Genomic DNA, 24,617 nt, shown 5'->3' with positions numbered 1-24,617 from the left:
GAAGGGTAGTGAAGTACAAGATGAAAGCAGCATCAACCAGGTACGACCATCTGTTAGCAATGCTGATCGAAACATCATTGAAAGCGAACATGCGCATGACTGCATGGTAGCGACATTTTCCAACTTGGTCGAACTTTCACCAGAAGCGGTAGACTGTTTCTTTGAAAATCTGTCTGACATGATGTTTTCACCCGAACAGAGAGAATGACTTTAAGCAAACAAACACACAGCGTTCCCTGAACTCTGAATTTGCCTTCAGCTTTTGAAAACAAAGCTACTGAGAACTATTTTTTTCTTCCCCCGAAAAAACGAAAACTTTTTTTCCTAATCCAAAAATATTTACATTTTTTTTGGCACTTATCTTCTGCTTAAAGTAGAACTATTCTTAGAGAACAGAGCTTCTATTTTTAGGAACTCTAGAGACAATACGTTACCTCAACCTCTAGCTTATATACAAGTGATTGTATTTATATGTGATGAGATGGTCTCGCACTTTTTTTTTCTGTATTAAGAGCCATTTCATGTGTAATTTCGCAAATCATTCATGCTGATATATATGTGCATCTCTTTTTGAATGATTACACTGCTTGAATGCATACAGTACCTATACTCATTTTTCGTGTATTTCGAATATGCCATTTTCTTAATGCATAAAATGTATTTTGGGGTGGTTCGGTATACACATGCACTATTAGTTATGTTAACTATTGCTTAGATTAGTAAATATGGACATGAATTTGTGGAGTGGGTGTAGTATGTTTATCTAGGGACCTGTATCGATGCTCCTATTTCTGACCCTTGTCCGGTTATTATTCACTAATGTCCATACAACAGCACAGAAACCCGTTTTCAGATTAAGTCATAGCGCATGCTGTCACATTGAGCAAGCACTATTCCTCTAGCCCCCTAGAAAGCACAACGAGTTCTTAAACAAATCCAAGCCTTGAGCAACCTGGGAAATCCCCGCTGCTATTGTTTTGATTTCGTTCAAGAACTCCTGTAAAGAATGTAAGAACGACCAGTTCTTAATGACATCTTTTATTGACGTCTTATGTCCATCCTTACGTCAAACTCGGCACCTTTTAGGTATAAATATACCGACGCTGCCCTAAGCAAACACACGGTAGTGATGAGCTTGGAGCAGTGACTACTTGCCGGAGAGCCCAGCTGATGCGAGAGCCCACGGACGCTGCCCCTCCCTTTTGACGCGCTGAGAGAGACGCTGCCTTTTCTCCTGCCGAGAAATCCAGCCTCCGCCGTTTCCAGCCAACCTTCGCGGGTGACTGAGATACCGAGTCCTGAGAAAGAGATACCAGACCTCCAGCCTTCTAAATCCCAGGTACTGAACTGACTATCCCTTATAGAGAATTCTTGAGTCAGATTCTTGGCAAAACAAACTTAACTTAAACTGCTACTTACTTACTCCCTCCCTCCCTGTATTAGGCTTAGGTCAGGTACACCGGGGTAGGCGTAGTTAGAAGCACCAGTTGAGTACGATTAGTCAATGTATATATGTATGTATATCTTTTATCCATTTTAAAGTATCATATGGCTAAGAAACCATATCAATGCTTTTACAGTATTATTTTATAATCCTGCTTTTACTGTATGCACTTTACTTAACCTTAAGTATTGCAACTGTAGCGATTCATTTCTCTTGTATGAGAAAAAGAGACTGATCAATAAATAACACCTTTTATTGAACACGCCCGTCTCATCCTTTTCTCTACAATCTGGTGAAACTAAGTATGCACGTATTGACTGAGTAAAATAGCTGTCTTTTGTTTTCACACGGCTCTGGAGATATACTCTTGATTAGGGAGAGCAAAGTTGTCATGTTCTATGGTTGTCAGAAACTAAATCCCTTCTTGTCTATCCAGGGAGGTTAAACTCCTCCTTGCCTATTCGAGAAAGTTTCTAGTGAACTCTGAGCTAGCTGGCACACAAAACTTAAGTCTAATATCGTCAGTAGAAGACCTAGTTAACCTCTGTCCTACGTCTATACTATTGAAGATATTATTCCAATGCGCAGAGCCTATTGGGATAATAGGAACTACACTACAGTAGCTATGACATATATTCATAAAAATACATACATAAATAACACAGGCTAAAATACTCTTCTGGTACTTCCAAAATAACCCTCCCCCATTGTACCTAACCTAAATGTAGAGTCAGGGAAGAGGTAGGTGCTGTTTAGCTATGGCCTACATTAGCTATAGTTGCCAAGATTTGCCAAAAGTCCCTCTAGTTTCTAGTCCGTTCCATACCTTAGAATGAGTGAGGTTGGAATCGCTTTCCGGGTCTCGATCTCTAACACCCCGAAAGGGGAGTCAGAAACACTGGAGCTAGATTCTCCATGAGGAGGAGCACAGTGTCTGGTCAGTGCATCAGTTGGGGACTCGACTTCCTTCTGAACTTGCTGTGGCAAGCCCTGTCGCGCAAGGAGGCAGCCGAACCGTGGACCGTGTTTCGCCATGGCAAGTTATGGTATATTTATACCTTGAAGGTGTTTAGGAATGCCAGTATTGACGTAAAAGTTGGGCAGAAGAACATTATGAATTAACCCCCAAGGAATAGATGTTCATGCATAATAAATGAGTTCTTGGAGAAATCAATATCCAAGCAACGGGAAGTCCTTAAGGCTTAAGAGTCTGGTTTACTAAGAACTCGATGTGATGTAGATTAACGGATGTAGTCGATCATGCCTGTATTTGGTTAGTATGGAGAATGCCTAAATAGGGGATGGATTTCTATGCCTAAATAAGGGCAATGTGAATTGTACCTATATAAAGGCATGAATCTGGAAATCTATATATGGTATCTAAATCGACACACAACACCCACTCCACTTTTGTATGAACGACATTACTAAATCCAAACATGTTAAACATATCTAAAACATAGGTTTGCATGATTTGATAAAACATGTCCAAACAATATTTTGCAGCACACATTAAACCAATGCTTCATTCTTAGCATATGTAGACGTTTGAATGCTACATGAGTGAATCATAACATATATACAGGAAAATGGCTCATAAATACAGAAGAAAAAGGGCTAAAACCATTTAATTTCAGATTACATAATTAGTTTGTTGTGGACAAGGTGACATATAGTCTCTGCAAGTATTAAAAAAATTCTTGTTCGCTATACATAGTTCTAATATAAGCAGATTACTAGTGCCAAAAAATTAAAAATACAAATATGGGAAAAACAATTAATCATAGGAAAAAGTTCCAAAGTTAGTTCCTTGTTTTTAAAAAATGAAGGTCACATTTAAAGTCTCTCAGAACACTGTGTGCCAAAATCAAAAGTCAGTGTTAGGGCTTGGAGAAAACATGAATTCTTCTATGTCTGTAGACAAAAAGTTGTCTACCATTGTAGGTGAAAGTTGGATTACCTCGTTTAGAAGACTAACCGCACATAGATGAGAAGCATCGCCGTCAGCATTGGTCGCATCAGCAATGTCCGTATCGGATGTTACCTGCGCGCCTGTTATTTCCACTCCTCCCTCAGCAGTACCAATTTGCGTCTGTGAGATCTCAATGAATGCCGTCATAAGGATTGGTAGCCGCTAGGGACAACACAGAGCATAGGCCGTTACCGGATCCAGCAGAGTATCGATATCCGTAGGCATGACTTATGTGAGTGTTAGACAGATGTCTCGCACGCATTCTACACCGCAAACAAGGCAGTGTAGAACAGGTAAGATGCATTCTTGCCAGATTGGTCTGAATGACAGAAACAATGTGGTATTCTCGTAGACAAGGTAAACCTAAAATGTGGACGATGTGCTCACAACACTTCATCTCCAATATAGCTCTCTCTATGGAGTTTTGAGTGGCGTTGGTAATTTGGTTTGCCATATCGTAGCAGTAGGAGCAAAAATAGTATCCCTGCAATGAGTCCAGAAGGTAGTGGCTGTCCACCAAAAACAGAGTGCATGAAGTTGGGAAGTATTCTGCTGCTGGAAAAGGTGCTAACAGTCCTGAATACTGTTAGATCTGGGGGTCTCTAGTTGGCAATAGTATTCACCTTTGTCCAAATAGGGACCCTTACTTCTAAGTCAGGATAAGGAGATTACACTCCTAAATACCCCTGCTCACCCCCTTGGTAGCTTGGCACGAGCAGACAGGCCTATTTCAGAGGCAGTGTGCTAAGCATTTGTTAATATACACAGTAATACAGTGAAAATACTACAGATGGACACAACACAGGTTTTATAAAAAATACATATTCTTTATGTAGACTTAACACAAGACCACAAACAACAAAAATCCACAATACTACACTTAAGATTGCTTTAAAGATGATAAAAGTTACTTAGTTCAAGTTGATGATAAATGCGACAAAGTCCTCAACAAAATACCAGGATGCGTAAAGCAATGTAAACTAAAGGCTCGAAAAAGGGGAGATGCGTTGGTTCTGTGATCCGGGGGAGATAATGTGTCACGCCTCAAAGCTTGTGCAGAGTAGGGGATGCATCGTAATCCTTACCGGTGCGGAGGTGATGCGTAGATTCTCGGCATGCGGGCCCATTGCAGTACGCAAGTTGGCGCCCTGATGCGATGCGATGATCCGGTTGCAATGCGAGAAGATGGCGCCCTTGATGCGGCGATGCGATGCTGATGCGTAGACGCCCTGGCAGCCTTGCGACGACTCTGTACTTTATAGCCGCGACAGGCCCTGCAATACGCTTCTCCAGTGATGTGATGGGGTCTCTCTCAATGGCGTCACGCTTCTCTGGTGATGCGACAGCAAGAAGCATCGATGAAAACACGATTCCAGGAAAATGCGACGAAGTCTCGCTTCTTAGGTGATGTGACGATTTCTGCTGCCGGGGCGACACGATTCTTCTCGATGCGTCGCACTTCCAGCTCCCAGCGACATGCAAATGTCTGGAGTTGAGAATTCCCAGCAAGGAAATTAAGAGGGGAGCTGGAGATGAAGTCTTTTGTCCCTGATTCTTCTTCAGCAGGAGGCAACCAAAGTTCAAGCCTTTGGAGAATATTCTGTAAATGATGAAGTCCTTAAAAAATTCCTTCTCCTTTCCTTGGCAATGAAGCAACCACTGCAGGCCAACCCAGCAAACAGCACACTGGCAGAGGGGCAGTCAAACTCCTGCAGCTTCCTTGGTTCTTCTCCTTGGCAAAAGGTTTCTTGTTCCAGAAGTGATCTAATTTCTTGAGATCAGGTTACCACTATTTATACCCCAAAATCCTTTGTTCTCTGAAGGCAGAGAGGCCTCTGCCTAGTCCAAACCAGTTCCTGAGCTCTTTGTTCACATGACTCTCTTCTTCCTTCACTGTGCAGTTCAGAGACTTCAGCCACCCCACATGAGGTGAAGCCAGCACAGGGGATGGAAGATACAGTTCTGGAGCACTTTGTTGACAATATTCCTTCTCTCCTTTCACAGTGCAGGACAGAGACATCAGACAAGCAGCAGGAGGTGGAGCCAGCATTGTAGAGGGAAGGCTCAGCCCTATTCAGGTCCCAGGTGCAACTCCTCCCTCCCATCTAGATGCCGATCTCTCTATTTACTACCGGGCTGCCCCAGCCTGTCTCCTAAAATCCCCAGCCCTGTCATTCACAAACCCAGACAAGGAATGCACAACCTTGCAGAGGCAGGCCTGGACAGTTAGGACAGAAAATACCTACTTTCTAAAAGTGGTATTTTCAAACACAGAATGTTAAAACCTTCTTTACTAAAATATGTATTTTATCATTCTGAGTTCAGGCATACTAAATTAGAATTTCTATGATGTTCCCTGAGTCAGTAAGGATTATAGGAATGTAATAATCTAACCGCCCATTCTAGCCTATGGAGAACAGGTAGCCTTCAATAGTGAAAAAAAATGGCTGCCTGTAATCCACTACTAGGACATGCTACACACATCAAAGCATGCCCTACCTTATACTTACAATGCACCCTACCCTTGGGCTTACGATAAGGGTGTCTAATATGAAGCAAAGGGAATGTTTAGGGACTGGCAAGTGGCTACACTTGGCCAAGTCGACATGGCAGTGCTAGACTGCACACAGGCCTTGCAATGGTAGGTCTGAGAAATACTTTTACAAGCTACTTCTGTGGGTGGTACAACCAGTGCTGCAAGCCCACCACCAGCATTTGATTTACAAGCCCTGGGCACACATGGTGTGCTCTACTAGGGGTTGACAGGTAAACCAAATAACCCAATCATGGAATAACCGATTAGTACATCAATTTAACATAGGGAGCACTTGCACTGTGGCACTGATTAGCAGTGGCACAGTGCACAAAGCATATAACCAGCAAAAACATATCAAATCAGAGGAGGCAATCCGTCAAAATGGAAGGGAGACTCACGCTAATGATGCCAGGTCTAACAAATACACAGTCTTAAATACATGTACAATACCGCTCGTATCGGACATGTTTAAGATACAATGGCTTTCATTCTGATTAAAGTATCAATTTGTATAGAAGAGATGGTCAGTGAAGGCCATAAAGGCGACTCCCTGCCTGTCTTGATTTGTGGAAACAATACTTGCATACAACAAGTGACCCTGGAAGAAACAGTCAGTAGATATGGGATACCTGGCAACATGCCACAGCAGCTGTGATCATTCAACATGAGGTAACTTCCATTAGAAAGTAGTACAAAAATTACATTCATCACTGCAGTTGGTGAGCCTTGTAGGTGACAGGATAAGATTGTAGTGGAACCATCACAGGCCTGTGTAAACTAATACCCTGACAAAGGAGAGAATCGCTTAGTGCTTTTCCAGAGTTAGAACCAAAAGAAACACTTCACGCCACCCACTCCAACATCTGTGGGTGTATGGGAAATGCCAGGATGTCTTGATGTATTCTTTACCTAACCTTTCATATTTGCCTGCTGGTATATGTTTTAGGCAATACTGAAAATGGACAATTGTAACAGGCAATGTCATTTTGTTGTGTTTCTATCTAGGACCCTAATTCGATATTCCCGATTTATGCCCTTATATGGTTATAATAAATAATATCCTTATAAAGGCATAAGAATCATATCCATATTTAGTAATAGCCCATGCAGTCCAAATACGGCAAGGCTACTCCCCTAGACTCCTAGAAAGTACAACGCGTTCTTTAAACAAACCAAGCCTTCAGCAGCCCGGGAAATCCCCCTGCTCTTGTTTTGATTTGCACAAGAACTCCTAGAGTCCACAAAGAACTGTTAGTTCTTAGTGACGTCTTATATCCAACCTTACGTCGAACCCGGCACCTTTCAGGTATAAATATACCAACGCTGCCTTAAGCAAACACACGGTGGTTTGGAGCAGAGCGGCTATCTACTTGCCCAGAAGCCCAGCTGAGGCGAGAACCCATGGAAGCCGCCCCTCCCTTTTGACGCACTGAGAAAGACGCTGTCTTTTTCTCCAGCCGAGAAAATCTAGCTCTGGTGATCTGTTTATCAGTGAGATTGAATTCTGAAAACAGTGATATGGTGTTGATTAAACACCAAGGCACATATTCTGCACGCAAGTTTTGTAACGTCCAGCCAAAAAGCATGATAGAACGTAATTGAAACTGACCATGTTGCAACATGACCAAGACTTGTTCCACGATGTCAATGGCAGAAGACACAATGCAGTCCAATGAATATATCCTGAATAACAGAGTTGTTAACACATTGTCTACTACAGAGAGAGCTTTCTTTAAATTAATATTATCAATTTCTCTGATTCGTTCTGCAGTCTCTGCTTGGGTAATCTTTGATATGTTGTTATAAGCAGCATAGATACCAGCATATATGAAACTTTTTGATGTGGTTTTCTTGGTCCTAGCAAGAATTCCCTAAGGTCTGCACCATATTTATGTAAAGAAAAATGATGTTTAACACCCTCAAGTGTAGATTTCTGTAGCCAATCAAGGCATAGTTTTCCTACACTGTATGTTGTTACTACCCCAGGATGCTGTCTTTGAACATATCTTGGGTCGGGCCTATTGACAGTGAAACCCTGTGATTTGTTCAGGTATCGATCTTGACAGTTGTTTGTGCCTGTCGGCCAGAGCAAACATTTGTTCCATTCTGGATCTGATCTGTTGTGATACAAAATACTATGTACGTCGACCTCCCCCGTGTAGTGCTATTACTTGTAGGTATAGGTATGGTCGGTGTGTTCATGTCTTTGATCTTGGCTAACCCAAGGCAAGACATTTGTTGGACAGTGTTAAAATATAATTTGCTCAGGGATGAAACAGGCTCTAAACAAAGCGTGTACCCCCTGCACTTGCCAATGATTTGTACCCGAGACAGTTTTTCTCTCAATGTTGTCTTTCCAAAAGTCAAAAACCTGTCTAGACAGTTGGGCAATAAAGGCTGCAGAATAAATCTGTTTTGTATTGGTTAAAAAATGTGTTGTTCCTGTCTTGTTCACATTTTTTAAATAAAATGATTCAGCATTGGATACATTGAACCCTGAAAAATATGGAAATTCCATTGTAAAAAGTTTTTGAGCTACCCTTTGGAGGTGTAGGACAATGTTCCCATTGGTTATACATATATACATTTCTAGGCATTACAGATTTATGCAAGAAATGATGACCATAATGGTTATAACAATACATTTGTTCATAGTCTGATGAACCCTCTAAATATTCAAGATTTCTGAATACTGCAGACATTTCTAGATCAGACATCATGGGGCATATGTAGGAAGGCATTTGTGATTCACAAATGCTGGAACGGCGTTTTGGTATGTAGGGGCCACATAGCAAAATAAGGAATCGCAAAAATCGTGATTCCTTATTTTGCTCTAGCATTTAAGGAATCGCAATTTTGCGATTCCTTAAATGCTATGTAGGGGTGCCTTGCAAAATGCGATTTTGGCTTAATGAATCGCAAAATACCACCTACTCCAAATAGATGGTATTTTGCGATTTCCTGTCAAAATGCATTTTTTTTTAAAAATTCAAAGTGCCATGGGGCGAACAGACATGGGCATGTATATGCGCATCATGTACTTACAGGCACATTCCAGGGGTACAACAGGTGTCCTTTGGACACCCTGGCACCCTTGGAATTGCGATTCTCAAATTGCGATTTTCTAATTGAAAATCGCAATTTGAGAATATATCCCCATTAATTCCTATGGGCCTCTTGGCCCATAGGAATGAATGGGAAACGTATTCCTTAATTGCAATTCGCAATTTGCTAATCGCAATTAAGGAATTTTAGAGATTCGCAAAAAAATTGAGATTTATTACCTACATTCCATTTTGCAATTCTCAAATAGTAATTCCTTAAAAATCGCTATTTGAGAATCGCAAAATGTAAATTACCTACATATGCCTCCATGTTATTACCATTCTTGAAGTCCCAATCATCAGAAAAGGTACTAGAGATAATAAAGTCACTTAATGAAATCTTGAATAAGTGTGGAATCTTCAAAAGCTCAGACGGGCCAAAAATGTCATATTCAGTTCTGTCCCAAACTATACCATTCGGTATACGAACGGCTGTGATGTTCATCTTGAACACGTCTCTTTGTTCACGTTGGGATGATTTGTGTGGCTGGAGAAGTAAATTCACTTTTTCACTTGCTGTATCCATTTGAATATATCTTCCATTTATCAGAATACCCAGAATTATTACCAGAGCTAGCCAAAGTAGACAGAAGAATATTCCCAAAACAATCCATAGTTCAACATGTGGTGAAACCAGATAAGTCTTTTTCAGGAGATGAAACAAGTCTGTTGCTTGTTCTGTGAAAGTTCTTTGTGCTGGCGTCTTTTCAGGTTCACTGAGATCCTAAGAAAACGTATCAAAGTTAATGAATTAGACAGAGGCAGTTCTGTCAATGATTCGAATTGCATCCGGTTTCGTTGGAATTGCTGGAACCACTTGATCACTTGTTACTTTGTTATAGACAGGTGAATCTGGATGAACTTTTATTTGGGTCTCAAAAGGAACGAGTTCCATAGCTTTGTTGCATAGTCCTTCTTTTCTCACTGTAGAATCTTCAAAGACGATGAGTCTCTCAGTTTGAACCTCTTGGATTGTAGCTAGCGGAGTGCGTCTTCTATATTGTCGGAGTCCACTTAGCCTACTGCTTAGTATCAGCCACATAGTGTGGTTTTATCAGGTCGATGGACACACATGTTTTCTCCTTTTTACCAGCAAGGGGTGGCAGTAGTACTGTTCTTGTTCCGTGGATTGCTAGGACAGGTACTGGGTGTCTGTAAGAAGGCAGAAAATCCTTATTTTTCGCAATATTTTCTCTGACAAGATCACCAAGCTTTGGTATCCAGACAGGCCTTACTGGGACAGTTGGTTTTACCCCAGTGGTGGTTGACTTCTGGAACTTATTGCTTTCAGTTAAGTCCTGTAAAACAGCCAAACTATCTTTGATATCATTTTTTTTATTTTCCACCACTGTTCCATGACAATCAAGATCCGGAATCAACATTCTTGTCCCAAATAGGACCTCATATGTAGTGACACCCCCTAGAGAACTTCTTGGCAAATTGTTTAATGCATGTTGGACCCCATAAAGATGTTTGACCCACTCATCACCCAAACCTAATACCCTAGCTGTTATAGACTTCTTTCCACAATAGAATTTCCCTCAGGATGGAATAGAGAAGAATATCGCAATTCAACACCCAAACTGGACATGGCTTCTTTGTAAGAGTGTGGTGTGCCTATTGCGTATGTGCCGATAAAGACTCGCAAATCTTTTATAACAGTTGGAGCTTCAGCCCGGTGCTGAGGCCACATCCAAAGAAACCTTGAACATGAGTCCACATGACCTTGATATATCTGCAGTTACCATCTCTTCGTAAGGGACCTCAGTAGTCCAGGTAAACACAGCTAATTGTTTATTTGAAATACACAAGGGTGTCTGCTCAGGACATTTCACAGTAGAGACTTTAATCTTTTGACATATTTCACAGTCCAAGACATAGTTTCTGGTCTGTTTCCTAATGCCGGGCCACCAGTATTGTTGTTTGAATAATGACACTGTGGTGGCAACACCTGCATAAGAATCGGAAAGCCCTTCATGTGCTACTAGGATTAGTCCTACTCTATGTTCCATGTTTGGATTGACCCTATCCCCCACTTCAGGGAACATTGTACGCATTAATTGTATATCAGTATTTGAGTGGAAACATTTTAGGTAACGTTGCACCGCTGCCTGTGCTTGAAGCCTTGACAGCCAGTAATATTTCACTGTCTATTTTCGTTTTTGAATGAGTGATTGCAGCTATGGAAGCCGTTTTCACAGCCCCCTTCGCGGCTTCATAAGCCAATGAATTCCCGTCAACGTGAACGCCATTACTTTGATGGCTCAGCGTGTGAATCATGTGAGTGTTTTGTAGTCCATTTAGAAACTGAACTACTTGATCCCAAAGTGTTTTATGCTTGATTGTGCCACCTTTTGCATCTTTGAAACCATTTTGAAGCCAATTCTGTAAATATTAATTGCAAGATTGAACACAGTTAAAGGAATCGCACACTTTGAGTGTGGGGAATTTGCGATCCGTATTTTCAAGTGCCATTATGAATGCTTGTAGTTCAGCTCGTTGAGCTGTACAATCTTCCGGAGATTGCGCTTTTGTGACCATAGGTCTGAATTTGCCATCGCGCATATGACCTTTAACGATTGCGCATGCCACACTAAAGGCTTGCTTACCCCTTGTAGCAGGTTGTGCAGATTCGGTAGTATAAATTATACATTCATACTGGTCTAGATGTAGAATTTCAGTAGGCAGATGACATTCATGTTCGTATTGCAGGAATGCTTGTGTTTTCAAATAAGGGTCAAAAACATATTCAACATCAGTTGTCGCAAGAGAATTAATCACTGTATCCTTCTCGGATGTAAAGCTTTTGCATTCATAATACTAGTTTTGTAACTGCCTCTAAGGCTGGAACAGGAGTTATGACCATAATGCGTTTCCCATGTGCTAGGGCTCTTTCTTTTGCTATAGCGGTTTGAACCGCTGTCAGAATTGTTTCTGTTGATGTAAATTTCATTTCTGCTTGAGTCTACAAATGTGATTTGAATGCAATTGTTACTTTGTCACCTTCATTAAAAGTTAAGTATGTGAATCCGCATTGACCCAGAATGATTCGGATCACTAAGTTGCGCACGTTTACGCTTGTTTGTAAATGTTTTATTGCTAACATGTCTGTTTGTATTGAACGCAAAATTTCTGTGTGTTCTTTTGTCCAATTTATTGTTTTAAAATCAGGTATGATGAATTTGTAGAGATATTTAACCCTTTCTGCATAGCTTAGAATGTACGTTTTTCCAAAATTCAGGAAACCTTGAATCACTGTACGTTTTTCAGCATTTTTGGAGGTTGGAGCAGCGCATACTTTTCTAAAAAGTTGGCTGCCAGGTTTTGCCTTCACTTGATAGTTCATATCTTAGGAAAAGGACGTTGAGATGGGCAATTCGTGATTTTTTAAATTGAAATCATAACCCTCAGAGGCGAAGCCCAATAAAATGGTGTTCACCCTGTTCAAGTGCCTATTTAGGTCATCGTCTGTCGAATAGATATCATCGACGTATGACAATGCCTTGTCATCATAAGTTTACAGTAACTCTGTTACCCTTACTGAGGATAACACCGGACTATTCTTGAACCCTTGAGGCAGACAAAAGAAGTGACCCTGAGTCCCCATTATGGAGAAAGCAGTGAAATACCTACTTTCAGGTGCAATGTTTTGACAAAATAAACTGTTAGAAATATCTAATGTGGTTTTATATTTTATTATTGTAATCCAAAACTAGATGATATGTATTGTCTGGTTTGGAAAAAGGAAACAAAGTATTGTTCATTGATGAGATGCATGTTTCAATCGCCCCTTGGTATTCAAGTTGATCTAAGATCTCCATGACCTGTTTTTTAGCTTTGTGCTTTATTGGATACTGCCTTTGTGCAGTTGGTAGATTTTTTAACTGGAGTATGTGGTGAGGTGAGTCCTCATCCGATCCTCATGATTTTTGTATAGTGCTGGGGCTTGAGCAACTGCCCATTGCCTGGCATAAGAATATTTTAAATGTAATGGAACATGGTTGGAGAAGGCTGGCATAATGTTGTCTTCGCCATGTGGGCACTCGCTGCCAAAGTCTGGTCGCCAGTCCTGTTCTCCTAGAAGTATATCCTAACCCTTTAAAAGTCACTCCCAAAAAAGTGCTTTCACTTTTCTTGGTATGTCTCCTTCCATCCGTAGTGTTATTTCATCTAACCTACGTGGAGAGCTAACCCTGGTATCTGCAGTCTCAACATGAATGTCTTCATTCAGGTCCACTGTCTCCGAAAGTCCATTCAGGTTCTGGCGAGCTATTGATACTTCTGCTGCACTGTCCAACATCGTCTGAGCCCATTCTCTGTTCTTGAGCTGTTTTCTCAGAATCCTCGGCATGTCTGATCTTTAGACCTGCTACTTTCTTTTTGGAGAATTGAGGTTTGGTTTTTCTGAACGTGTGATCGTCTTTGGACTTCACGAGTTCTTGAAATCAAAAAAGATTCCCGACAACAAAAGACACCTATGTATCCGGCTACCCTGGGTGAGGTAACACGAGTACTCCAGTACTCCTGTGGGTGTTGGCCCTAGAACTCCTTAAGTCTAAAGCGGTTTGCTAAAAGTCCTCACCTAAGTGTCCTTTATCTTTAAATTCCCAACCGCGACGTTTCCCATGAAAGCTAACGGAGAGTCGCGGGTGTGTTCTCACTCTGCACGCCTCTCCCTTTGGTCTCCCGTGTCACTACCTTGGGTGGTTCCTTGTGGTCCCAGCGATTCTACAGATTCTAGTTCTTGTGTCTAGTCAAGTCGTGGTTCTTATTCAACTTTCTTAAAATATGGTTTGGTATGCCCCTCGTACTCAAAGTATATTGTGCTAATTTACTGATATATATATATATATATTACGTGTAACATGTGTACTTTGACCTCTAACTTCATAAAGAGATGAGTAGGGTGTTTTTAGACGCTGCGCTCCATAGCTACCACTAGGATAGCTTTCAAATAAGGTTGTCTTTAACCTATCTGTTTGGGCTAGTACAAGGTGCCCACTTGAACTAGGGGACAGCATATACCAGGCCAACTTCTCACAGTGAATTATAATGAATAAGAAATGGGTGTGAAGGGAAGTTATACATGTTTAAAATGGGAGCAAGAATTTGAATTCAGGGGTGGGTTTTTTTGTACAACACTGAATATGTGGTTACTCATAATGCCATATGATGGAGAGGGTGGTTTGCAAAATGTGTTTTTCCTCAACATTGACTTCCGTTTGGAGGGAAAGAATTGATTAAAATTCAATATATAATGTCAATCCACTATTCGTAAGCCACACTTCTCCCAAATAAAATAATACCCCACTTGTGTGGGTGGGCTAATCACCCTCAATAGGAAAGATGTGATGTGTAAACATAACTTTTTCTTTGAATTTCGGCCTTTCTGGTGATGTGGGTAGTTGCAGCATTTGGACTTTAGGTCAGCTGCGATCAAGGAAAATCTACAAACTCAGACATTTCTGAAAACTAGATATCTCTTGCAGAAAAAGAGAGTAATGCCCATTGCTTGTTTCATGATTGGAAGGACTATCTCTCCCGTGGGTTATCATTGGAGCTGCCATTGTAACATATTATAAGTGTAAAATGTATTTGGGAAGAGATAGAGATTTCAAATTTAAGCTCAATATTTAAAAATACCTAATTAAGAAAAGATTATTTTTAAATTGTGGATCTAAATATGCCAATTTTAGAAAGTGCAACAACAACAGTTGATGGACAGAATGGAGAACAATGTCATACATTCACCCCAGTACAGAGAGCTGGGCCTAAATCCATCGTTTTTTGCTCACCATGACATTCCAGCTTAAACCTAGCCATATGCAAATCAGTCTTGACCCTATGCCTCATGGGAACAGTCCAGCCTGAACTGCCAAGCCATGTCTTTCCTGGACCAGAATCAAGCATCCTCGGAACGGTTTCTGGCTATCAGCCGTCTTCAGCCAGGATAGCTTGACTCCAGTGGCGTGGAGAGCACGGGACTCACGCCTGAGCATACCCATCCCACTTGGGGTGACAAATGCAAAAACAACAGTTGATGGACAGAATGCGGACCAATGTCAAACATTCACCCCAGTACAGAGATCTGGGCCTAAATCCATAGTTTTTTTGTGCTCATGAGGGATTTAGGCCCAGATCTCTGTACTGGGGTGAACGTATGACATTGGTCTGCATTCTGTTCATCAACTGTTGTTTTTGCACTTTTAGAAAGTGGGCATTTTCGTGTTCAACTATCCAATGTGCCTCTGTCTGGTTGTTGATTCACATTGTGGTTTTAGACTGAAATGGTCTGCTTCTCACATAAAGGGAGGTGAGGTGTGCCCTGCATATGCTGATGGGGCATTCTGGGTTGGAGTGGTGGCAGGAGTTGTCACTAACACCTGAGAAGGTTGTTGCTGCCATGCACAATGCTGTCTCTATACCATGTGGTGTGGCTAGACAAGAGAGCACAGTACTGGTTTTGCTGAGCAAGAGAGAAGCTCTGAACAAAGACTTCAAAGGGGAAAAAGGGGTATATGTTTTAGACCTAAAACTCAAAAACTTAGAACTCTTTTGGACTACAGACTTGCCAAGAAGATGAACTGGAAGAACTGCTAGGAGAGCACGGCCTCTTTGCTGTGTTGTGCTTTGTTAGGTTGGACTGTAGTTGCTGATTCTGACTTGGGCAGTGAAAGGACTTTACTGCTCTTTCAACTACTTATTTCCTGACTTTCTACAAGTGCTTGAGGTAGAACTAGCCCCCTGTCGAAGAGCTCTCAGAAACATCACAGACTTCATTGTGTTTTTTGCTTCAACAGAATAACAACCACTACGATGCCGTCAACAACACTGCTTCCGACTCAGTGATCTGAAGGCACCGCAGAGAACACCGCCCTGCTTTGTACTGCAACACTGGTCTCACTGACAAAACTACCTGATGCTGCAACTGAGCCACTGCTTGCACCGTGACCTGAGGGCACTGCACTTCACACTGCCTCGCTAGAAGGAAGGGTCCCTACTTGGACAGGGTATCAACCATTTCTAACAATCTCTTTGTGCGCCACAAGTGTAGCGCCTTGGAGGCCTAGATGTTCTTAACAACAAACGCTAATGACGTTAGACTGTACTAACACAAACGGCCCCAAGAGGGCAGTGTATTCCAAGAATGAACAAAATGTTGTCTTGTTGGTAAGGACTGGGAGTCCTCAAGCAGCAACGCGGAATTTTGCCTCAGGCTCCAGACTCCAGCACCGGATCTGGTAGTTACAGCTGATATTAATTCATTTGTTTTGAATATTAATTATGGCTGCAAGCTTGCAGTGCCATTATTCACATATATGAATAAGGGGAACTGGCACAAACACAATCTAGTACTGAAAAGAGACACCTGCTGAGTCTTCAGTGACGTAACTGATGATGGTAATGCTGATGTGTAACGTGATGTCATGAGTGATGTAACTTCTGATGTCTTCCGCATCACCATCCATGGGTGCCTGAGGCCTTCACTGGAACATTTTATCTGCACAGCTCAACATACCAAGAGAGTTAATCTTTAAGCTCTCAGCCCTAACACCCTCTACGTGAAGGCGTTCAAGAGTATTTTTAAGGTTTGTTTTCAATACTGAAATTTCACAGCACATAATGTCTGTTTTTGAGGGACTGTTTTTGGCTTTACAAGGTTTTCCTTGATCCTTGTTTCCGCAGCATCCACAGAGCCCTGGGCAGGGGTGTGACCCTGCCAGTCGGATGTATGACAGTACGACGCATCGTTTTACCACGCGTACCGTTACAACGCGGTTTTTACAACGCAAGTCGTTACCACGACTTGCGTTGTAGGGGTGCGGACTAATTTACTATTCCAACACCAGCCTACGTACAATTAAAATATGCCTTGTCCTGTTGCGCCCTCCAGCGCAAGTCGTGGTTACGAGTTGCATTCTAAAAACCGCGTTGTAACAGTATGCGGAGTAAAATTCGCGTTGTAAAGGCTGTCTTCCCTGCCAGTCACCCTTGGGTACAGAGCAGAGCATTAGACTATGTTCTCCATCTTACTCCAGTGACCCAGGTCTCACCAGCTGCCTCAGGGCTCAGCTGGCCACACCCCAACCTCTCTTAGCATCACACCCCTGGGCAGGGCTGGGACCTTGCCAGTGGGCATGGGGTGCAACGCATGGCCTTAGACTGTGTTCTCCATCTTACTCCTGTGACCCCAGAGCTTGCCAGGTGCCCCAGATTATGTTCGTCTGGTAACTGCATGTGCCCACAGCCGTCCCTCTGAGGCCGATGGCTGTGACTAGAGGACCCCCTATGCTCCCGCCTCCCTACACTGACCCCCTTGGATCCAGCACTGCCATGCCTGATGACCAGGACCCAGCACTGCCATTTTCAGTGCCCAGGACCCAGCACTGCCATGCCTGGTGCCCAGGACCCAGCACTACCATGCCTGGTGCCCAGGGCCCAGCACTGATGCCCGGTGCCCAGGACCCAGCACTGCCATGCATGGTGCCCAGGACGTTGCACTGCCATGCCTGGTACCCAGGACCCAACACTGCAATGTCAGGTGCCCAGGACCCAGCACTGCCATGCCTGGTGCCCAGGACCCAGCACTGCCATGCCCGGTGCCCGGGACCCAGCACTGCCATGCCTGGTGCCCAGAGCCCAGCACTGCAATGCCTGGTGCCCAGGACCCATTATTGCCTTGTCTGGTGCCAAGGACCCAGCACTGCCATGCCTGGTGCCCAGGACCTAGCAGTGCCATGCCTGGTGCCCAGGACCCAGCACTGCCATGCCAGGTTCCCAGGACCCAGCACTGCCATATGCCATACCTGATGCCCAGTACCCAGCACTGCCATGCCTGGTGCCCAGGACCCAGCACTGCCATGACTGGTGCCCAGGACCCAGCACTGTCATGCCCTAAGCCTAGGACCCAGCACTGCCATGCCCGGTGCCCAGAACCCAGGACCCAGCACTGCGATGCCCAGTGCCCAGGACCCAGCATAGCTATGCCCAGTGCCCAGGACCCAGCATAGCTATGCCTGGTGCCCAGGACCCAGCACTGTCATGCCCGGTGCCCAGGGCCCATGACCCAGCACTGCCGTGCCTAGTGCCCAGGGCCCATGACCCAGCACTGCCGTGCCTGGTGCCCAGGGCCCAGCACTGCCGTGCCTGGTCCCTTGTTTTGAAATGGGTATGCTCTCCTGGCAGGGAGTAATGTCCCTACATGCTCTGACTGCCCTCATTCTTCAGTCATGCCAATTCAGCCTCTGGTGGCCAGCATCTGAGTCTTTATAAGAGGTTCACAGCTGGAGAGGGTTATATACCACTGACCGAGGGCGCGGGTCACAGTACAGGGGTAAAGAAAGTGCATGAACAGACCAGGATCATTGCATGGGATGGATGACGCCACACTGAATATCCATGACCAAAGACCCATGAATGATGAAAAACCAAGGAAATACTGCCAAGAAGAGACAGAGTGAACAACACTGATTGTTCATTGGACAAATGATACCAAGAACAGCCGCAATCTCCCGATTTATGACTGAGCATCAGAGCAGTGCATGCTGGGACCTCGCTCCTAGCCATGGAGAACGCATCCCTTTCACTTCGCCCACAGGGCGAGACCCTCCTGCGCCCAACTAACTCCATGAAGGGACTGCATCTTAACCACACTTATTTAATAAATGAGTCCATCTGTCACTTACCTAGTCTCTTCTGTCCTCAGGCATCTAGATCTCCAAATGAGCATTGCAAAATGAAACTTTTGGGCACCCTGCAACTTGCTTCATCTTTGTATCCTCTCTACAGCAGCAAGAAGCAATCCAGAATCCGTGGTAGGGACACCACTAGGATCAGGGCTGCACCGAGGTGTCTTTACTTCTAGCTGTTCTTCCGCTCTTCCTGATTCCACCTTTCAATTCTATGCAGAGTTTGTTTTAATGTACTAATGCTAATGGACTGAATGTCTGCAGACACACCGTGTTTCACTACTTGTGCTACGAAGCAGACAGTGAAAGCTTACAGCGCTGTAAAATAAATAAGTCTCATTCCTAGGGGTCGATTATAATGCCGTTTTGAAAGCATTCTGACTGAATCGGTCTCAGAGTGTTTTCCGACCGACTCTGATCAGGGGAGTTGACCGAGTGATAATAATGTATTTGGATGCTTCTGGATACGATTTGGTTCCAACCGAATACACCAGCTACCATGGAAGGGGTGGCTGGTGACAATTGTACACCCTGTAGCGGGTACTCCTTGGCACCTGCTACACTGTGCATGGTTGGAAAGGGGAGTGCCTTGGGTACCCTTATGGACCTGATTCAGATGTCGCCGGCTGAAGTGGGGCCTGCTACAGGCCCCCAAATTCAGATTCCGACGGCCAAATCTCACATCGTAATCACTCAGTAGAAAAGCCTCTGAGGCATTCGGAAGCGTAACCCCTAGACACACACGTTTCAACTCCGACCGAAAAATACTTTTCGAATGACGTTTGGTTCGGATTTTTAACCATTTCTGAAAGTCCAAACACCATCAGAGACTCATACAGAGGTGTTCTAGAGTCAGAGCCTGGTTTAGATGTATTCTAGTGTCAGAGGCTGGTGTAGAGGTGATCTAGAGTCAGAGGCTGATACAGAGGTGTGCTAGAGTCAGAGGCTGGTGCAGAGGTGAGCTATAGTCAGAGTCTGGTACAGAGGTGATCTAGAGTCAGAGTCTGGTACAGAGGTGATCTAGAGTCAGAAGCTGGTACAGTTGTGTTCTTGAGTCAGAGGCTGGTACAGAGGCATTCTAGAGTCAGAGGCTGACACAGAGGTAATCTATAGTCAGCGACGTGTACAGAGGTGTTCTGGAGTCAGAGGCTTATACAGATGTGTTCTAGAGTCAGAGGCTGGTACAGATGTGTTCTAGAGTCAGAGACTCATACTGAGCTGGTCTAGAGTAAGAAGCTGGTACAGAGGTGATCTAGAGTCAGAAGCTGATACCGATGTGTTCTAGAGTCAGAGGCTGGTACAGAGGTGTTCTAGAGTCATAGGCTTGTACAGATGTGTTCTAGAGTCAGAGGCTGGTACAGAGGTAATCTGGAGTCAAAGACTTGTACAGAGTTGCTCTAGAGTCAGAGACTAGTACAGAGGTGTTCTAGAGTCAGAGGCTGGTGCAGAGGTGATCTAGAGTTAGAGTCGGGTACAGAGGTGATCTAGAGTCAGAGGCTGGTACAGAGGTGATCTAGAGTCAGAAGCTGGTACAGATGTGTTCTCGAGTCAGAGGCTGGTACAGATGCATTCTAGAGTCAGAGGCTGACACAGAGGTAATATATAATCAGCAACTTGTACAGAGGTGTTCTGGAGTCAGAGACTCGTACTGAGTTGGTCTAGATTCAGAGGCTGATACAGAGGTGATCTAGAGTCAGAGGCTGGTGCAAAGGTGATCTAGAGTCAGAGGCTGATACAGAGGTGATCTAGAGTCAGAGGCTGGTGCAGAGGTGATCTAGAGTCAGAGGCTGGTGCAGAGGTGATCTAGAGTCAGAGTCTGGTACAGAGGTGATCTAGAGTCAGAGGCTGGTACAGAGGTGATCTAGAGTCAGAAGCTGGTACAGATGTGTTCTCGAGTCAGAGGCTGGTATAGAGGCATTCTAGAGTCAGAGGCAGACACAGAGGTAATCTAGAGTCAGAGACTTGTACAGAGTTCTTCTAGAGTCAGAGTCTGGTACAGAGGTGTTCTAGAGTCAGAGGCTGGTGCAGATATGATCTAGAGTCAGAGGCTGGTACAGAGGTTATCCAGAGTCAGAAGCTGGTACAGATGCATTCTAGAGTCAGAGGCTGGTACAGAGGCATTCTAGAGTCAGAGGCTGGCACAGAGGTAATCTAGAGTCAGAGACTCGTACAGAGTTGGTCTAAAGTCAGAGGCTGGTGCAGAGGTGATCTAGAGTCAGAGTCTAGTACAGAGGTGTTCTAGAGTCAGAAGCTGGTACAGAGGTAATATATAGTCAGAAGCTGGTACAGATGTGTTCTAGAGTCAGAGGCTGGCACGGAGGTAATCTATAGTCAGAGGCTGGTATAGAGGCATTCTAGCATCAGATGCTGGTACAGAGGAATTCTAGAGTCAGAGGCTGGTACAGAGATAATCTAGAGTCAGAGGCTGGTACAGAGGCTGGTACAGAGGTGTGCCAGAGTCAGAGGCTGTTACAGAGGTGTTCCAGAGTCAGAGGCTGGTACAGACTTGTCCTAGAGGCAGAGGCTGGTACAGATGTGTTCTAGAGGCGGAGGCTGGTACAGACTTGTTCTAGAGGCAGAGGCTGGTACAGATGTATTCTAGAGTCAGAGGCTGGTACAGATGTATTCTAGAGTCAGAGGCTGGTACAGATGTGTCCTAGAGTCAGAGGCTGGTACAGAGGTGTTCTAGTGTCAGAGGCTGGTACAGACGTGTCCTAGAGGCAGAGGCTGGTACAGATGTGTTCTAGAGGCAGAGGCTGGTATAGAGGTGTTCTAGAGTCAGAGAGACGGAGAGATGGATAGAATGGTGTTCTTTCATCAGAGAGACTCTGAAGGTGGTTTATCCTCGTAGAGGATGGGAATTGTCCTTTCCTCGGAGACACGCAGAGGTGCGCTCTAGAGTCAAAGAGAGCAGTTTGAGACCTCCAGCCCCAGAAACAAGAAAAGAGCTGTTTTACAGGTGGTAAAGTTTCAGAGGCAGACAGGTGTGCTGTAAATTCAGAGACAGGCACAGAGCCACTCTTACCTTGGAGCAAGGCAGCAGAGAGGTGATCTATCCTCAGAGTCAACAGAGACGCGCTCTATCCTCAGAGTCAAGCAGGGAAGTGTTCTGTCCTCTGAGTCAGGTAGAGAGGTGCTCTGTCCCTCTCACAGTGTGAGAGATGTGCTGTTAGATGGAGGAGGGCTGATATTTATTCCTATTTCTCAGTCACACCCCTGGCATGTGGTATAGTCCTTGTGTTTGTACAAGATCCTCCCCCAGCGTGGACCCTCCCTCAGAAGGTCCTGCTGCTGATGCCAAGGCATTTCTTGGAACAAGCACGCAGGCAGCCCTGTGGTGGCGTTCACTGGTGAACATCATTTAGTGCACACCTCAGGCTGCACTGCCTCCGGGCATGTCAATAATTGGTGTTACTGTTGCCCAGCACAGAGGCCTTCTTTTTAATCAAGACCAGAACATTTGATTGGCCCTGGCCTGAATCCACAGGCCACTGGCAGGCACCCTTGGCTTGGTAGAAGTAGTGGTCAGGCTACACTCAGGGAACATTCCAGTTACAGGAATGTTACAGACAAGATACTGGTATGATAAGCTCAAGTTACACATAGGGTGCATGCATGGAATGCACAGAAGTTGCATACACATTACATGATAGTTACATGCAAGTTACATAGTGCTAGTATGCAAGTCACATGTTGACTGTTTACAGCGTGTCCGCAGGTGACATGTAGGCTGCTAACACATTGCATGTGATACTATGCACTAAACACTTTACTGGGGTTAAAGTCTGGCTAGACACAGGTTACATGCAAGAAGAAACATACAAGTTATGTAAAGATTGCACGTGTTACATGTTGACTGCGGTTACATGCAAGTTACACACAGGGTTTTCAATGGTTACTTCCAGGTTACAGGCAAGGTACTTTGAGGGTACATACAGGCTTCAGAAAGACTACACAGACGTTATATACACATTACATGCAGCTTGCACACGGATTACATTCAGGGTATTCTGTTCATACAAATGATACACACAAGTTACAAGCAGATTACATTTGGTAATTTGTTAATATATTTTGTATAGCGCTCCATTTCCAGAGGGTGTCTTGGCAATGCCTTGGAAGGAGCCATATTGCTGAAAGAATATGGGACATAGGATATGGCTATTGATTGTAAAGCCATGTTTTGAAAGTCTTTCTAAATTGAAGAAAATATAGGGGGTCCGTGCCATCACGGACCCCCTATTTTAAATATTACTGCCCCAGGAAGGTGGCTGTCCCCGGGGCTTGTGGGGGGAGCTGAAAACATACTTAACATTTGTTTTTGTTTTTTAAAAGGCCCGAGGGGGTGGGGGTCCCGCGACTACGGGGGGCCATGAGCCCCCCGCATACTTCAAAATAAAACCCCTGGGGAAGAAATTCCCCGAGGCTCAGAGGGCCTTACAAGCCCCCCATTATGGAAAAAAAATTGCCCCTGTGATTTGGCCCCCCGGGGGCTAATTAAGAATAAAACGGACTTCTAGTTTATTTTCCTTTTGCACCACGTGCGCGTACCGTACGCGTACCACATGATTTTTTTATTTAAAAAATGAAACATTTGGGCTGAAAGAACAATGCGGGACCCCCTGAGAAGGCCTAGAGGGTCAGGATGTTTCTACCCTGCCCCTGTTCCATATTTTTCAACTTTGTTTTACTGTTTGCTTGTGACTCGGTTCTACCGAGGCACAAGATGGCTGCCAATGCTTCCTGGTTTGGAGTGTTGACAGACAGTTGACATCCAATCAACATGCAGTTCGTGCTCGTAATTGTACGGATTTCCGTACGCGTACAGTACTTCGTCTCTAGATATCACTATGATTTAACTTTTGAATTTCTCAGAAACTACTGAACGGATTTACACCATTTAACAAAAAGCACAATCTGCGAACCAAACTCTACCTCTCTGCCAAATTTGGTCTAATTCCATTCAGCCATTCCGGCTGTAGCCCTGGCTAAAGGTCCCTATGGAAAATTGCATGGGGAAAACATGTTTTGGGACCCCATTTTTTCTTGGCCCCCACTTGACGAATCACCCCGAAACTATCAGGGAAGGAGTGGGGGAGAGCAGGCCATTTTCTTAGAGAATTTCACGAAGATTTGCCCACCAGCACCAAAGTTATTCCAAATAGAATGTTGTGAATTTCCTATGGAAAGTAGGTTCTAACTATAACTACCTACTGGCGACTGCCAGTAGGTAATATATATATCTATATCTATATTACCTACTGCATAATGAGGGCTTGTAAGGTGCCCTGAGCACTGGGGAACGGCAATCCTCTGGTTTTATTTTGAAGAATGCGGGGGGGGTTACGGTCCTACTCCCCGCAGTCTCGGTGAGCGGCACCCCTCAGGTCTTTTTAAAAAAAAAATTGTTTTGAGCTCACTCTCTCTCTCCTCTTGTACAAGTCGCGGGGAACGCCACCTTTCTGGGGCAGTAATATGTAAAGTGACCTTCCAGTTTCTGATATCTGCATTGTCTGCAGTTTATTAATGTTGGGATGGTGGGCTTGATAATACGTCCTTGTTAATTCCCATAGAAGCCTATGTTCTGATGTTAACATGGGCTTCTATGGGAAATAACAAGGACGTATTATCAAGCTCATTATCGCTGTTTCTTGCCAATTGAACGTGATAATTTTAACAACGGTCCTTGATAATATGAACCTAAGTTTACTGGTCAAAAAAGAGCAATGGGCCATTTTATCAACAAAATGCGATACATTATCGTCGCTTTTGTTGGCAGGCAACTGCCGATAAAGCGGAGATAATGGGTTTGATAATATGCACTTGTGAATAAACATAGCAGCCTAGGTTAGGATCAGAACCTGGGCTGCTA

At 44.0% G+C, this 24,617-nt stretch overlaps 1 protein-coding gene across 1 annotated transcript in view; it reads right to left on the bottom strand.

The window, feature by feature from the left end:
• The window catches only part of LOC144819165 (uncharacterized), a 285,622-nt gene extending 263,733 nt beyond the window's left edge, over positions 1-21,889 (bottom strand). Inside the window, exon 1 of the mRNA XM_078677137.1 lies at positions 21,771-21,889. The gene's annotated coding sequence lies outside the window, so the exon portion shown is untranslated. The remainder of the gene's footprint in view (positions 1-21,770) is intronic.
• Between the last annotated feature and the right edge of the window lie 2,728 nt (positions 21,890-24,617).

The sequence above is a fragment of the Lissotriton helveticus genome, chromosome 2_1, assembly GCF_964261635.1.
Source record: "Lissotriton helveticus chromosome 2_1, aLisHel1.1, whole genome shotgun sequence".
NCBI lineage: Eukaryota > Metazoa > Chordata > Amphibia > Caudata > Salamandridae > Lissotriton > Lissotriton helveticus.
The sequence above is the reverse complement of the archived record's forward strand: the minus strand, read 5'-3'. Positions and strand labels throughout refer to the sequence as shown.